This window comes from Silene latifolia, chromosome 1 (genome assembly GCF_048544455.1).
Source record: "Silene latifolia isolate original U9 population chromosome 1, ASM4854445v1, whole genome shotgun sequence".
Lineage (NCBI taxonomy): Eukaryota > Viridiplantae > Streptophyta > Magnoliopsida > Caryophyllales > Caryophyllaceae > Silene > Silene latifolia.
The window spans coordinates 91,150,027-91,166,891 of record NC_133526.1 but is presented as its reverse complement, the minus strand read 5'-3'; the positions used below and the strand labels follow the sequence as shown (position 1 = coordinate 91,166,891).

Genomic DNA, 16,865 nt, shown 5'->3' with positions numbered 1-16,865 from the left:
AAGCCAAGTACCAGCTACTCCAGTCGATCGACTGACCTCCATGGTCGATCGACCAGAGTGCGACTTACAGAAGCTAATGTTCAGTGCAGGCCATTCGATCGACTGCCTTTCATGGTCGATCGACCATCATACGTGTCATGGTCGATCGACTAGCCTACCCGGTCGATCGACCGGGCCCGTGAGATTTGCTTTGTTTTAATTAATTTAATTGCTTTATTTGACGAATCGAGTGCACGCGACTAGTTGAATGCTTAGGAATTGACCGACCCAATAAAGATCGAAAGATAGGGAAGGAAGATAGCCTACCTAATTAAGACGACTAGATTAATGAGATCGAAAGATGAGTTAATTTAGACTTTTAAATCACTTTTCAGAACGAAAGTTAGCATTAGTGATATTAGAGACCCGTAGCGAGATCGAAAGATGCTACCTGTTGAGAGTGGACCGAGAGGACTTCTTATTTTCCCGTCTCACGTGATTGTTTTAGACTTACCTAGGACACTGCCACCGAAACTATAGTGAACCGACCATCTTAGCACCCTTTTAAATATTTGATTTCATCTACTAGCTTAGTTTACTTTTCATTTATTGCCTTTAGTTATAGATCGACTCAAATCAAATCCCCCTCACATTTGTTACTTTAGACTTAAATAAAACAACTATTAATTGCATCGCCTCCCTGTGGTTCGACCCTGACTGCCACTAGCTATAGTAGTAGTTTGGACTATAAATATTATTTTTGGTGCACACAACGACAGGCATCAAATTTTGGCGCCGTTGTCGGGGAGGCAATTGTTTAAAATTTTTAGTTGTTTCTATTTTTAGTCTTTCTCTTAGTTTAAGGGACATCTATTCCTTAAACTACTCTCATATTCTACTTGTAGTTTCTTCTTATGCGCAGGTCACAGGGTGGTGAATTACTACCATTCAATCCTGAGATTGAGAAGACTTTGCGTGAGTTGAGACGATCATCTAGAGTATTGCCGACAGAGGAAGAGCTAAGTACTCTGTCAAGTTACTACGAGAACGCTTTATTTGAGGAGGATCCACCTTCGTCACCTATTTCTACTTCTTCAGCAGAGACTGTCACATCTCCAGACATGGCTGAAGAAGCGAGTATAGCCAGCCACTCTGAGCCGACAGCTGAGAATCTCTATAAGGGATTCGCATTACCAGGGACGGATAGAAAATTTGAACCAAAGCCGTCCTATATCAACTTGGTTGAGAGAAACCAATTTGGGGGAGCTGCGAATGAAGATGCAGCCAAACATATGGAGACATTCATTGATTACTGCTGTTCCATACCCCCACCAACCGGTGTGACCCAGGACCATGTGAAGGAGACTATGTTCATATTCTCTCTTCGTGATGCTGCAAGGGAGTGGTACCGAGACCTGGATCGAGCTGCTCATGGGATAACGGACTGGAATTCGCTGGCCTTAGCATTTTACAAGAAATATTTCTCTGCCTCGAAGACAAATGCCCTTAGAGCTCAGATCACGAGCTTTAAACAGGGTCCTGATGAGAATTTTCATGAGGCATGGGTCCGTTTCAAGAAGCTGGTGCGAACTATTCCGCACCATGGGTTCGAGAAATGGAGTCTATGCAATCAATTTTATAATGGGCTTTATGACGATCAGAGGGCTATCCTGGATGCGGCAGCTAATGGTAGATTCCAGAAGAATGTGGGAGAGACTAAGGGGTGGAAAATTATTGATGATTTGGCCACCCATAAAGCTGAGTATGGAAATTCCAGGGGAAATCAAAGGAGAAGTGCTGAATCCCCTTCTGTAGCTGCATTAGAGGCTCTTACGGCGAGATTTGATAAGTACGAGTTGGGAGGAGCTTCAAAAGGAGGGATCTACCATGTGAATGCTGTTTTAGACGGTCCTTTCGTCTGCAAGAGATGTGGAGGAGAAGGATATGTTTCAGACAACTACAGCATTCCCTATGAGTCTTGTGCTGCTTTTCAACATTATAGGCAGACAAACACTTATTTTGAGTCGAATGTCCATCCTAACTTGAGGTGGAGTAGCCAAAATGTCCTAAATCCAACTCCACCTCCACAGCAGCAGCAGCAGCAGAATTATGTGCCCCTACATAATTAGCAGCAGCCATATCAAAAGCCTCCGTATGTTCCTCAGCAGCAGCAGCAGTCCCAAGGCTCCGAATTTGCCGAATTGAAAAATTTGTTGCAGAAAGAGTCACAAGTTAGAGAGGCCGGGATGAAGATGTTGGAAAGCCAAATCGCTCAATTGGCTAGCAAAATTGCAACTCGAGCTCCGGGACATTTACCGTCGCAGACTGATCAAAAGGAGACCCTTAATGCTATTACTTTGAGGAGTGGGTCTACCCTTGATGGGCCCGCTATGGTCGAAGATGTCACTGAAAAAGATGAGGCGGAACCAAGTAAGAAGAAGGCTGTAACGAATAATAGCAAGAAGAAGACGATCAGCAGGTATGTCAGTCGATCGACTGACATATCCAGTCGATCGACCAGTCCGCAAAGTGACACAACTACTGTTCCTGTAGAAGTCAGTCGATCGACTGACATGCATGGTCGATCGACTGACTACGCTGCTGATGGTGAGTCTTTTCGTCCTCCAATGCCAAATAACTTGAGGGACCACTTGTTTCGGGGTACGACGACTCCGAAAATATTGAGGCAAGACCCAAATGTTGCTGGGTCAGTTCCAGTTCCAAAGTATGACCCGATGACGATTAATGGTTCATTTTTGAGACGGTCTGAAGAAGGGTCAAGCTACAACAAAGAGAAGGTAGTGGATTTTCAGCCTAAATCTACTGACGCCGGCATGAGAGACCTAGAGGAGAGGGCTAAGTTACTTCTTTCAGCCCCTTATCCAGAGAGATTAGTGCCGACGAAGGAACAGGTATCGTTTAACAAATTTGAAAATGTTATTCGTAGCTTAAACGTACAAGTTCCTTTTCTTGAATTAGTTAATCAAGTGCCTGCTTACATGAAATTTATGAAGCAACTTTTATCTAAAAAGAAGTCACTTGAAACTGTGCAATCTGTCGCACTAACTGAGGAGTCATGTTCTTATCGACTCATCGCACCCCATAAGCTAGAAGACCCGGTAGCTTTTCGGTCCCATGTAGTATTGGCACCTTTTCTATTGAGAAGGCCTTGTGTGACCTAGGAGCCAGTATTAGTGTAATGCCCTTGAGTCTTGCTAGGAAGTTGAAATTAACTAGGTTTGCGATTACCAACATGACAAAGATCTGAGATGGTGATCGATCTGCGGTCCAGCCTATAGGAGTCTTAGAGGACATTCCCGTGCAAATAGGAAAGTTCTTTTTCCCTATTGACTTCGTTGTACTAGATATGCCCGAGGATGCCCACATTCTTATCATATTGGGTAGACCATTTCTGCACACTGCTGGTTCAGTTATAGATGTTGGTTCAGGGACTTTGACCTTCAAAGTAGGGAAACATTCCATCGTCTTTGCCCAGACAGCTAAGAAGAAAGACCATATGTGGCCCGTCACTTGTAATACGGTTTCTGAAAAGAAATCCTATTTTGTGCTTTCTGACATGCCTGCCTCTATGCCTGTTTCTGCTATAACACCTCCGCCCCAGATTAGGAGCAAATTGGAGGAAGATTCTTCTGTTTTTGATATTACAGGAGCTGGTTTGGGGAAGGAAGAGCCGCATGTTGCTCCAGCTGTGAACGAGCCAATCGTTCAAAGAGGCGGTTTAGGATGTCTTAGCTATGGCACTGATGAGGAGCCTGATGAGGAGCCAGTCAAAGTGACGGAGTCCAACTTGGACTTTGATGAGCCAGAAGAGGTCATTACTTGGGAAGATGTTGAAGCTGTTGATCCGTTGAGTTCTGCGGATGCTGAAGTTGAGAAGAGTGCAGCTGAGGAGATGAGCTTTGTAGAGGCTACTTATTGTAGCCAGAAGCCGAGCAAGTGGGCCATTCCGTGGCCATTCTTGATCAACTATTAGTTGATCAAACGCTTTACATACATTTTATTGCTTTCGTTAAACTCTTTTTATTTCTTTTGTGTGCGCGAGACTTCGCATTTTAATAAGTTTGCTTAGGATTTCTAAATGCTTTAAACTGTTACTTTGAGTTTTGCGCAATTTTGGGCGCGTTATTATGTGTATTTACAGGTTTATAGACCATGTTGGCTCAATTTATTGAGCTAATTCGAAGAAATCAGAACTTACAGCAGGTTTTTCAGTCGATCGACTGCCTCCTATGGTCGATCGACTGAGCTGCGACTTCCAGGAGCTTCTGTTCCCGTTCGCCCTGGTCGATCGACTGGGTGATGTGGTTGATCGACCGCCCAGCGCAGCTGTACCTGTTTTCGATCATTTCCCTGCCGTGTTTGGTCGATTTGCGGAATTGAGGGAGTCTTCTCTCCACTTTATTCTCCGACTCATTTCTGTTTTCTTCCATTTCTTTATTTTACACATAATGTTGCGTTTAATAAATTGTTTTCTCGGTTTTACGCGGGGTACTTTCGCTCTTTTCAGGTACCTATGGTAGCACTGCTGGCTACTGAAACCTCCTAGCTCACGCTGGTTTGGGGAGGTTTCCTTTTGCTGCGCTTAATGTCTTATGAGTTTCCGAGTCCTTACTTCATGTCTTATGTAGTTAATTTTCGCAGATTCCCGTTTTCCTTTTATTTCATTACATGATTTTGCACAATGGGGACATTGTGTGATTTGGTTTGGAGAAGGGTTTTGCGTTGCATTTCATTTGCTTGCATTCACGTTTACATCTTGCATTGTTATTTATTTTCTCTTATATATACAAAAATCTCAAATAAAATTGAAAAAATTCAAAAATTTCAAAAAAAAAATTTCACGTTTATTTTAGCATATAGGTCGAGTCGGAACGGTAGTATTTCAATGATGACATTGCATTTTCAGCTGTTTTATGCCTAAGCCTTGCTAATTAACATGTTATTAGTAGAATCATATGCAGTCTACGAGTTTTCGTTAAATTTCTTGCTGAGCTTGAGACTTGACTTTGATCTTTGGCAAACTACATCATTTTCTGAGATTTAGAACTTATAACTAGTGTCATTCATGACCAGTTTATCTAGGATTGTGAGTAGTTACTCCTTATGAGACATGTTACATAAATGTGCATAAATATGAACTTAATCTGCTTAATACCTGTATGCATTCGGTTTGTGATTTGTTGACACATGTGGAAGAGGTTTCCTTTATTCTTTTTGCCCATAAGCTCCACACTGCCAGAAATAGCCTTTTTGTCCCGTTAACTACATCCTACACTTAGCCTGCCCTTGTCAAGCTAGTAGTTTATGTTCTTGGGATTGTTACTTTGTTTTTGGTAGTTAATGCTTATTTTGAGATGTTGTTGGGAAAATGAAAAAGGAAGGAAAGGAAGAAGAAAAAATAGAATTGAAAAAGAAAGAGAGAGAAAAACGCGTGCTGTACTGTAGAGGACGGTCGATCGACTGAAGCCCGAGAAAAGAGAAAATCAAAATCACATGGTTGGAGTTTTGATTAGTTGGTGATTTTATTCCCATGCTTTATTATCACCATTTGGGGAATTACAATTTTATCGGAGATTGTGAGATTTGTGCTTGATAATTAGCACCGGGTTTATTGTTGAATTTTGAGCAAGAAGTTGGATGTTGTTATAATTTGGTTCGTTTAGTTACTAGCTTGGCTTTTAACTCTGTTTTTATCCAAATTCATTTTAGCCCTTCTTACCCATACCTCACATATCCATATTTACCTCGGCATGTGTCATGGTCATTTGTTTGGTTGGAATGCATATGTATGGTTGTAGAGATTATTTTCATATTAGATTGCAGGCATGTTCTTATAGGTCGTAGTTAGGTGAGTGTCACTACAAAATGAATTCTTTCTATCTTTACTTTATTCACCTATGCTTATATGTGATATGAGCGACCCGTGAGAGTCTGTGGACAAGGCCCTCGGGAACTGCGTCCGAGGGATCCACACCCGGCATAATCGACTCGAGGTTCTTTCGAATCGAATTAAGACATATTAGAGTCGCCACCAAGTTTTTTGGGAACTTGGAACCGTTCAAGTCAACTTCACACCTTTCATCGAAAAGCATAAAGCCAATCGACTACGAGTGATTAAAGATAAAGACTTGTACCCTATATCACTCGATTTGAATGACTCTCGTAATCCAATGGTATTTAGACGGATCCACAAACCATAGATCTTGAGTAAGGGGTGAGGGTACGTGTTGGGAAGCCCATAAGGACACCCAACCCCGCCCGTCAATAACGGCCTCTACTAAGTCAAGTGTCGGATTTCAAACAAGGTCATAGCTACTGCGATGTATGTAATGCAAACGTTGTTTTAAACCCTATCATGTGAAGTTTCTATGTCGATTTAGATGCAACTAAACTAACTTTGTCAAAGTTGTAATTTAGCATGCGGGTTGATTGATCTAAACAACATACAAATAAAACAAACAAGGCTTAAGGGGGAATGGGGAGCCGTTGGGATCTACCTATTACAAACCAGGCATTTCATGCCGACACAACGATAAATAAATTACAACTCGATCTAATTACAATGGCTACATACAACTCGACACACGACACGAACACACGGCCGATTGGCCTTGAAAACCGTGCACATGGGGGAGGTGACTCACGGCCTACATGACACACGGCCGTGGGTCCCTCCTCGTGTTGCATGCTCTCACTTAATCCCATCGAATTAGACATTGGGCTACGCACCAAAGCATGCATTAGCATAAACCGGGCCATGTTGCTTTAGACAACACGCGGTTTACTACGCCTCTACAAGCATTGGGAACAACCGTCTAACCAAACAAGACTAAGGTTTTTAGAAATCGTTTGACTCGATAAAAGAAAGCAAACTTGAAAGATTACAACTCGATAAACAAGACCGTAAATTACAAGTTATAAACGACAAAGAACAAAAGATAAACAAAGAAAGGGAGACGAAAAAGGAAGGCCAAAACACACGGCCAAAGCACACGGCCAAGACACGGCCCAACCAAAGCCAACCTAGTTCCTAAGTTAGATTTATTGATTAGATCGAATGATTGCGAAAAGGAATCGAAAACAAGTTAGAAAACGAGTTAAAAACGATGTTGATTGATTGTCGCGCAAGGGTGCATTCTACACGGCCTAAAGGGTCCAATTAGGTTGAATTCGCTAAATAATTTAACTCATCGAGTGTCAATAAGAAGGTGCTAATCACGCACTCTTATACTAGCGAGAAATTAGGTGAAAGAGATAGATGCATTCAATTATTTACAGAAATCGTCGATTGATTTTATAACTTACGTCGAAGCCACCTAAAGTGTCTAATTAGATTATTAAATTGATTTAAAGTCATCTAATTACGTCATAGGTTAACAATCAGAAGTTAAACTAACATGCAACGGGTCCTAAGGTCCATCGATTTGGCGAAACAAGAAGAGGGTCGAAAGCGAAGATCGAAGTTAGATAACTTGTTTTATTTATGCCCTACCTTGAACACGAGGATATGTAAATGAGACGGGGGTGTACGACCGACAGAAGGAGCGGTTTCTTTTCCCATCTCAAGTCAACGCGGGTGTTCATGGTGGTACTTTAACTCATACTCGGACTAACTAGTTTCGTAGTTAATTTAAAACAAACGATAATTAAAACGAAAAAACAAACAAAAAGACAATAAAAAAAAAGGCATAAAAAAACGAAATAAAAAGAGAGAAGAGAAGGGGATTTGATGCACCCTCAACCTACATGTATCGTTGACACCGTCTTGGGTCGTAATCGATGGTAGATTTTATCTCGAGAGGCCGTCGTCGACGAAGTAACAAAGCAACACGCGTTTTGGAAAGTTTCTGGACAGCAGTTTTAAAACAGTGATATCTCCCTCGTTTCACGACGAAAATTCGATCCGAAAGATGTTTTGGAAACTAGAAAGAGAGGAGAACAAAGATCTTAAAGCAACCCCTGCTCGATTTGGGTTATTGGGCACGAAAAACGAGCACAAACAGAACTGGACAGACAAGAAGAAACCGCGAAAACAGAGTGTTATTTCACTCTGTTTTTCGAGGAATTTCGTGTACTCTCAAGGGCAATTTGGCTCGTAATTCTTTATCTAATGTGTAGATGGATGTTATATGGTTAATTAGGAACAAGAAACTCGAATTTTTATGGTGATTTGATGGAGGAACGAAAGGGTTTTCGAAGGAGACACACAAACAGTTTCAGTTTGTGTGTCGGTTTTGTTTAGGGTTTTTGGAGGATGTTTAGGGTTTGTTTCTGAGGTTTAAAGCTTGTGAGTGATGGTTGGATGTATGGAGAACTTAGAGGAATGATTGTATGGTGAAGGGGTGGTATTTATAAGGAGTTAAAATAGGTTAAAAGGGAGTAAGGAGCAATCGGGCTAGCTGGAAATAGCTGCTGTCCAGCAGCTTTGGGAGGGGTTTCTAGGGTTCGTTTTGGGGGATTTCTTGGTGATCAAGCTAGGATAATATGGGTAGGATACTAGGGTATGGGTTAGGGTTAATGGGTACGGGTCTTGGTAGTGTTTGAAGCGGGTTTGGGCTCGGGAATTGGCTCGCAAAACAGGGGACTGTTTGCGGTTTTATGCGGGCTGCTTGGGGTTGGTTTTGAACGAGAATTTGGGCTGCTTGTGAGGGGGTTCGAACATGGGTTGATGGGTATTGGTATAGGTGGGTTAGTGTACTCGAGATTCGTGCCAATTCGCAAAGGAAACGGGCTTAAAAACCGAGCTAAAATCGAGCTCAAAACACACGATGCAAAACGAGTTCTTCGCTTTTAAAAAACGATTTTTCAAATCAATTAACAAATTGAAATAAATGACTTTTCAAATCAAATATACTTATAAAATGATTTTTCAAATCAAATATTTATTTTATTTTCAATAAAATAACTTAAGAAAATAAATTCAAAATAAAGCTTTAATTTAAATATCATTTAAACTAAATAAAAATGAATTCACTCAAAAAACACATTAATTTTAAATATCATTTAAAATAACAAAATGAACCCACTAAAAAAAACATTAATTTAAATATCCTTTAAATTAATAAATTACTTCATCGACGACGCCCATTCTACCTCGTAAAACGAGCTCCAAATAACGACAATGACAACTAACGAATACATGTGTCCTATCATCATCGGGTGTTTGTCGGGTTCTCTATAAATTCCAATATCGACGGATACGGGTATCTACAGAGCCCCCACTTTGACTGAGGCTTGGACAAGGCGAAAGTCAAAGTACACCCCAGTCCCTCTCGACCGAGGATTCTTGGTCGTTTATAGTCCATTAGACTTGCGTATATAAGCTACTTGACCATAAGAAGAGATCATACCTGAAACTTCGTTGGGGATTAACTCTTGCTTCTGTTGCGTCGAATTATCGTTGTTGGTCATCGACCCATAAATTGCATAAATGGTGGGTTGAGCCTTATCCTTAGGCGCCTACGTATCCGTTTCTGACGGAATCAAACCCGCGTCGTAGTTCGGCAACTGCTGACACATGCCCAAGGTTTATCATCTGCTGGCATTTGTCCAAAATTCATCATCTTCTGACATTTGCCCAAAATTTATCATCTGCTGGCATTTGTCCAAATGGGACGGGGCTTTCCAAGGAGGTTGCCGCCGCTTTCATCATTTGCTTTCAGCTACGGAATTCTTCCATTTCATACTCTTGTATTGAATTGAATTCTTGGTGGATGTCATCCTTTACATCTTGATAATGGTCTCTGAAGCCAACGGCTTCGAGCCCCTGATTTGCAATGGCTCTAAAGTCGAAGACTTTAGAGCCCCCAGTTGAAGCATATCCTGCTATAATTGGAACACAAAAACGTACTAGCAATAATCATCACATAAGCACATTTGGATCATCGATCCTAAAATTAAATCATTTGAAAGATTGGGTCATCGACCCGAAAATTGAACTTGAAAATTTTGAAAAAAACTGGGCCATCGACCCGAAGTTTGAATTTGACATCACTTGGAATGTTGGGCCATCGACCCGAAATTTGAGTTTGAAAGACTGGGTCATCGACCCGAAATTTGAACATGTTGAAAATTTTGAATAATTGGGCTATCGACCCAAATTTTGAATTTGAAATGAATCACTTGGATGTTGGGTCGTCGACCCAAAATTTGATTTTGAACTTTGAGATTTGAACCTTGACTTGAAATGTACGCAAAAAGTTTTTGAAATTTCGGGATTCTGAAATCTTTGCCATTTTGAAATCAAACCTTGACGGGTGAGCATGAAATACGACTCAGACACTCTGTATGACCCGTAAACAACGTGGGCGTAGCCCGCTACCGTAAAACAAAAAAGGAAAATAAAATCGTAAGTGTGCTCGGGTTTTAATTCAATTATTGACTTGTTGGGGGTAGAAATGTAAATTGGCCGATCTGGCGCCAAAAGATGGCAAACGGGAATCACAAGGCCACCGGATTTGAGACAGGGATATCGTATGGCATGGGCGTGCTCCCAAGGGCACATGGGAATCAAGATCACTTGGCCTTGACAAGGTGGATTAAATTCACGGAGCAACAACGTTAGCTTCGCCCAGACACTAAACACAGACTGATTTTATGAGAACAGTTAGACATCACACATCACTCTTGTTGGGAACATTCTGTCACTCTTCTCCTCGCCTTCTTTCTTTTCAGCGGGTTTTCATCATTTCTTGCCACCGCCTTCTTTCTTTTCAGCGGGCTTTTATTACTTTTCTTCCACGCCTTCTTTCTTTTCAGCGGAGCAACAAGGTGTATTCTGCCACGATTTTGTCACAAATCCGTTTTTTCCTTCTTTTTTTTCTTTCGTTTTTTTTTTTTTTTTCTTTTTTTTCTCTTTTTTTTCTTTCCTCTTTTTTATTTTTTTCTTTTTCTCTTTTTTTTCTTTTTTTTTCGTTTCTTTTTTCGTCTCTTTCATGCTTTCTTTTTTCTTTTTTTCAGGTGTGGCTTTGCGAGAGATTTTGGCTCTTCGCCCCGCCGCGTGAGCCTAACTCGTATCTCGCTCGTATGCTGACTATGCGTGCCAAGCGGTATGAAGACGGGCATCAAAATGACCTTGCCTATTGGCGAAACAAACTGACAGAAGGGGAAGGTCGCCCTCTTTGCTGGTTCATGTCTTGGCTTCGCCTCAAATCCTTTACTATCCTTCCGGAAGATGACAAAACCAGACGTTTGCAGCTACTGGGTTTAGAAAGGTCTATTCACATTTACCCTGACCGCGTCTTGCGTCAGATGGGCCGCAGACAAATGATTCCCAAGTGTGAGGCTGTTCTGGGACGAGCAAGAGAGCTGAATTCTTCTATGTGTGACGATTGGCTCAGGAGGTGGCACCAAAGGCGTCTTTGGTACGTATCTGCGCGCCCTCAGACTATCTGGGTATCCCCGTCTTATACTAAATGGCTTAAAGAGAAGACCGAGTCAGGTAAGGACTTGTGTCGGAAGGATGAGCTTGTCGACATCAAATATTATGACAAAAGCAAAAACAGTCGTGACTTCTTTGTTAACGATCTTTCGTCTACATCTGGACCTGAAGCTAGGACTGAGAAGACTCCTAAGACTGACTCACAGGCGACAGGTGTGTGGAAACGGTTGGGTCCAAAGGCACACTCGGGCTCAGCCTTAGAAGGGAGGCTTGGTCCTCGCTCGAGTGTAAAAGATAGGCTGGGCCCTCGGGAGGAAATGACAATTCCTCCTAAGAAGCGCGCTAGACAGAACACAACTACCCCTCCTCCACAGGAGCCTCGGTCGCGTGACCCAAAAGGCAAAGGGAAAAAGAAGATGTAGGAGCCTTCGACTCCAATTTATTATTTGAATACTACTACTTATTATTTGTTGCTTGTCGTGTGTGTTTTTTTTTTTTTTTTTTTTTTTGGATATTGTAATGGGCATCGCCCGATTTTAATAAGACTTACTATCTATTAAAAATTTCCAGTTTCTGCATAAAATTTCATTTTATTTAAAGAAGGGGTCGGTTGTACTCTTTTAAAGAGCTGCCTACGTATCTGTTATCAACAGAATCAAACCGAGCTCGTAGTTCCACAAAACAATTGCGCTACAACTATCAGTTTATGACGCACAAAAAAAGCAGCGAAGCAAAAAGTGCCGCGGCCTAGACTCGCTCACGAGCACTGCAATTCAAAATTTTATTTTATGACATTGAGAGTGAGTTCTACGGATAGTATTTCTTCAGTTGATCCAAATTCGTTGGATTCGCAAAGTCATTTCCATCTAGATCTGTCAGTCTGACTGCGCCTCCCGATAATATCTTCTTCACCAGGTAAGGACCGGCCCAGTTCGGTTTGAATTTTCCCCTCGGGTCAATTGGTAGTAAAGCGCGAACGGACTTTAGGACCAAATCCCCATCCTTTATTCCTCGAGGTTTCACCTTTTTGTTAAATGCCCTTTGTATCCTTTTCTGATAGAGTTGAACATGGTGTAACGCATTTAACCGTCGCTCGTCGAGCATGACCAAGGAATCATACCTGGCTTGCAGCCAGTCAGCTTCAGGGACCTGACTTTCTAACAGGATCCTTAAAGAAGGTACCTCTAATTCGATAGGCTGAACTGCTTCCATCCCATATGTCAAATAGAACGGAGTTGCTCCAGTGGCTGTGCGGATAGACGTTATGTATCCCCACAGTGCGAATGGTATCTTTTCTGGCCACTCGCGATAATTGTCGGTCATTTTTCTGAGAATCACAGTGATTGTCTTGTTAGCGGCTTCCACCGCCCCATTTGTTTGAGGTCGATACGGTGACGACTTGTGGTGTTTGATTTTATACTTTTCAAGTATTACGGCAGTTTCAGCCTGGAAGTGAGTGCCATGATCGCTAATGAGCTCATGCGGCACCCCATATCTGCAGATGATTTCATTCTGAATGAACTTTGCTACTTGCTTTGCTTGTAGAACCTTGTATGATTTTACTTCTACCCACTTCGTGAAGTAATCGATGGCGACTAACATGAAGCAATGCCCACCTGTTCCAGATGGGTTGACCTTTCCAATAATGTCGATTCCCCATGTTGAGAAAGGCCATGGTGATGTCAAAGTATATAACAGTGAAGGCGGCACGTGCTGTATGTTTGCGAAGATTTGGCAATTGTGGCAATGTTTGACATATTGGCTACAATCCGTCTCCATCGTGGTCCAATAATACCCTAATCTCATGATTTTACGAACCAGCATATGGGCGTTCATGTGTGGGCCACACTCTCCGTCATGGACTTCTTCCATGACTCTTTTCGCAGTTGGTGAGTCTATGCATCGCAGAAGGACATTTTGCGCAGTCTTCTTGTACAATTGTCCGTCATTGGTTCTAACGAACTGAGCGGATAACATTCGAATAGCGCGCTTTCCGCGGTTATCCATGTCGGGTGGATACTCCCCTGATTCCTTAAATTTCAGAATAGCATGATACCAAGGTTCGGCCTCGGTTTCTTCTGTGTCTCCGATTACATTAACATAGGCGGGCGATGATCTTCGTTCGACACATATCGGCATAGTATCCATATGATCCGGTATGTTGATCAGAGCAGCTAGCTTTGATAGTGCATCAAAAACCGGTTTTCGTCTCGGGGAGGTGCACATACTTGACCTCGGTGAACAACTTTTCTAGTTCTTCGATTTTCGCTTGGTATGGAGCCAAGCTATCACTTCGGGTTTTCCACGTCCCGGCCACTTGGTTGATTACTAGTGACGAGTCCCCATGTACTACAAGCTTTTTGATGCCTAACTCGAGAGCACTGTGCAATCCAAGTAGGCATGCTTCATATTCAGCCGCGTTATTAGTGACGTTAAAGTCCAACTTGATCGAAATAGGAACATGTTCACCTTCTGGTGAAATGAGTAGAACTCCTATCCCGTAACCCCTGTAGTTCGATGCTCCATCGAAATAGAGGTCCCACGTATCATTGTCTATGTGGACTATATCTTCGTCGGGAAACGACCATGTATCCACAATCTCAGTTTCTTCTATCGGATTATCCGCCAGGAAGTCTGCAACCGCCCTTCCCTTTATCACTTTTAGCGGTACATATTTCAGGTCGAACTCGGAAAGCATTAAAGTCCACCTTGACACCCTGCCGTTCAGAACCGGTTTTTCAAACAAGTATTTGATTGGGTCCATCTTCGAGTGGATGCAGACACTATGACTGAGCATGTAGTGCCGTAACTTCTTTGTCGCCCATACTAGAGCCAAACATGTCTTCTCGAGCTGAGTATACTTGATTTCATACTCCAAGAACTTTTTACTAATGTAGTAAATTGCTCTCTCCTCTTTATCGACCGTTTGCGCCAGCATTGCCCCCATTGCAGTATCGTCAGAATCGTAAGATACAATAACGTGATGGTAACCAGCCGTTGGTGGGCTGAGCACGGGAGGGGAAGATAGTATTTCTTTGATCTTATCGAACGCAGCTTGGCAGTGATCATCCCATACAACGTGTTCCCCGACCTTCAATTTCTTGAAAATTGGCTCGCATATCATAGTTAGCCTCGCCACGAACCGACTTATGTATTGGATTCTTCCCAGGAAACCTCGAATTTCCTTCTCGGTTTTCGGGTGAGGCATTTCCATTATGGCCTTTATTTTTGATGGGTCCACCTCGATGCCACGGTGGCTAACGATGTGACCCAATAGTTTGCCGGATGTGACTCCGAATGCGCATTTTTGTGGATTCAACCTCATGTTATACTTGCGCAGTCGCTCGAAGAATTTGCGTAACGTACCAAGGTGGCCATCACGCTCTTTTGACTTGACAATCATGTCGTCGACATAAACCTCGACCTCTTTGTGCATCAAATCGTGTAACAATGTTGTCGCGGTCCTCTGATATGTAGCCCCTGCGTTTATCAACCCAAAAGGCATTACTGTGTAGCAATAGGTTCCCCATTGCGTTCTGAACGCAGTCTTATGCATATCTTCTTTCGCCATCTTGATTTGATTATAACCGGCGTACCCATCCATAAAGGATAGTAACGCGTGTTTTGCCGTGTTGTCAACTAGGATGTCGATGTGAGGTAATGGGAAATCGTCCTTCGGACTTGCCTTGTTTAAATCCCGAAAGTCAACACAAACCCGAACTTTACCATCTTTCTTAGGCACTGGAACGACGTTAGCCACCCAGTCCGAGTATTCTGACACCTTGATGAACCCAGCTTTGAGTTGCTTGTCGATTTCTTCCTTGACTTTCAAAGACCAATCTGTATGCATTTTGCGTAGCTTTCGCTTGACCGGCTTATACCCTGGCTTGATTGGGATCCTGTGCTCTGCAATTTCCCTATCAATGCCTGGCATGTCTTTGTAGGACCATGCGAAAACATCTTTGAACTCATGCAACAGGTCAATGAACCCTTGTCTTTCGGTGGGACTTAAAGTAGTTCCTATTTTAAGCTCCTGTGGTTCTAAGGTTGTACCTACATTGATAGTTTCGGTATCTTCGATGATCGAAGTTTTCTGTTCGTACTCTTCCAACCCTTTTATCAACTGCAGAGGCGGTTCCACTTCTTCTTCTTCTTCTTCGACCAACTGTTCATCCTCGACCTCAGTCTCAATGTCATTATTAAAACAATCATTTTCAAAAATTGAATTGCAATGTAAGTAAGACGAGTCGTAAGCAAACTGGTTCATATTATTATTGATGTGAAATTGCGCGAAATGCGCTAACATTTGAGCCAACTGGTCAGAGCTCAGTGGCGAGATAGGGGCATTCGGGACAGGCCCCGGAATACCACCATTAGGAAAAGGTGCATAGGAAGGGAAAGCTAGGGGAGGGGTATTTTCAACACCTGACTCCTTAGACTCAATCTTAGGACCTAACTCAGACTCGGACTCAGACTCAGACTCGGACTCGAGAATCGGTAACATCATCTGGCTTGAACATCTCTCCTTCTCCCGTTGTCAACTTGAAAAGAAGTCCTTTGTTGTCCGTCCACTTGATTGTTTTCCGCCATCCCGTGTTGGTCCTAAGAGGATCCACATCGGTGATGAGGGTAGATGGGTCAAACCGTTCGCTTCTCAGGATCATGCTTACCAAATCTTCGTTTGGTATTGGTGATTTCTTCTCTTCCCCGAAAAGGAGACCCATAGCTCTTTCGTCATTTATTGGATCCGGTTTGGTTTCTACTGGCATCACGGTCAGAATGTCTTCAGGGATGTAGTAGCAATCTTGGAATACTTCAATTCCTGGGACCATAAGGTTCTTCTTTGGGTCAAAGATGGGTTCGGGGAAGTCCATGCAAGGGAGTTCTTCCCCAGCTCTCATGAAGTGACCGTTTAGAGTTAGGTGATACGGTCCCATTTTAATGTCTCGATCTTCGATCGTTCTTCCCCTCTTTTCCCGTAGATCTTTCTCAGTGGGCTCATATCCAAGCCCGAACGTTACTCCTTTGGCTACGGGTGGTTTCAACTGGAACGCCTCCTCTCTTCTAGGATATAAAGAGAAACCGAAGTACTTCCCAGTTTTGAGAATCACCTCGCAGACATGACTTCCCGTATATAGATCCATATTTTCTGCTTCGGAGTTCAGCTCGATCATGTTGACGATCTCGAAACCACACGCGTCATTGGCAGTTTCGACCCTTACTTCAGAAGTAATGTCTCCTCCTGCCACAGTAATTGGCGTGGCGTCAATGGTGACGGTTTTGCCATTGAGTGGAACCTTGATTTTTCGATGCAGCGTTGATGTCACGGCCCTTGCAGCATGGATCCAGGGCCTTCCCAACAATAAGTTGAAGGATGAGCAGATGTCAATTACTTGGCAATTTATTTTCTTTTCCACTTGCCCAGTCTGTACTATCAGGTCGACAAGTCCACTCACTCGACGCACAGTGCCATCGAATGCCCGAA

At 42.7% G+C, this 16,865-nt stretch overlaps 1 non-coding gene across 1 annotated transcript; it reads right to left on the bottom strand.

The window, feature by feature from the left end:
* Positions 1–1,481: 1,481 nt before the first annotated feature.
* LOC141620484 (small nucleolar RNA R71) lies at positions 1,482–1,588 on the bottom strand. Its single transcript, XR_012531976.1, has one exon. It is a non-coding gene; the product is annotated as a small nucleolar RNA R71 (small nucleolar RNA).
* Between the last annotated feature and the right edge of the window lie 15,277 nt (positions 1,589–16,865).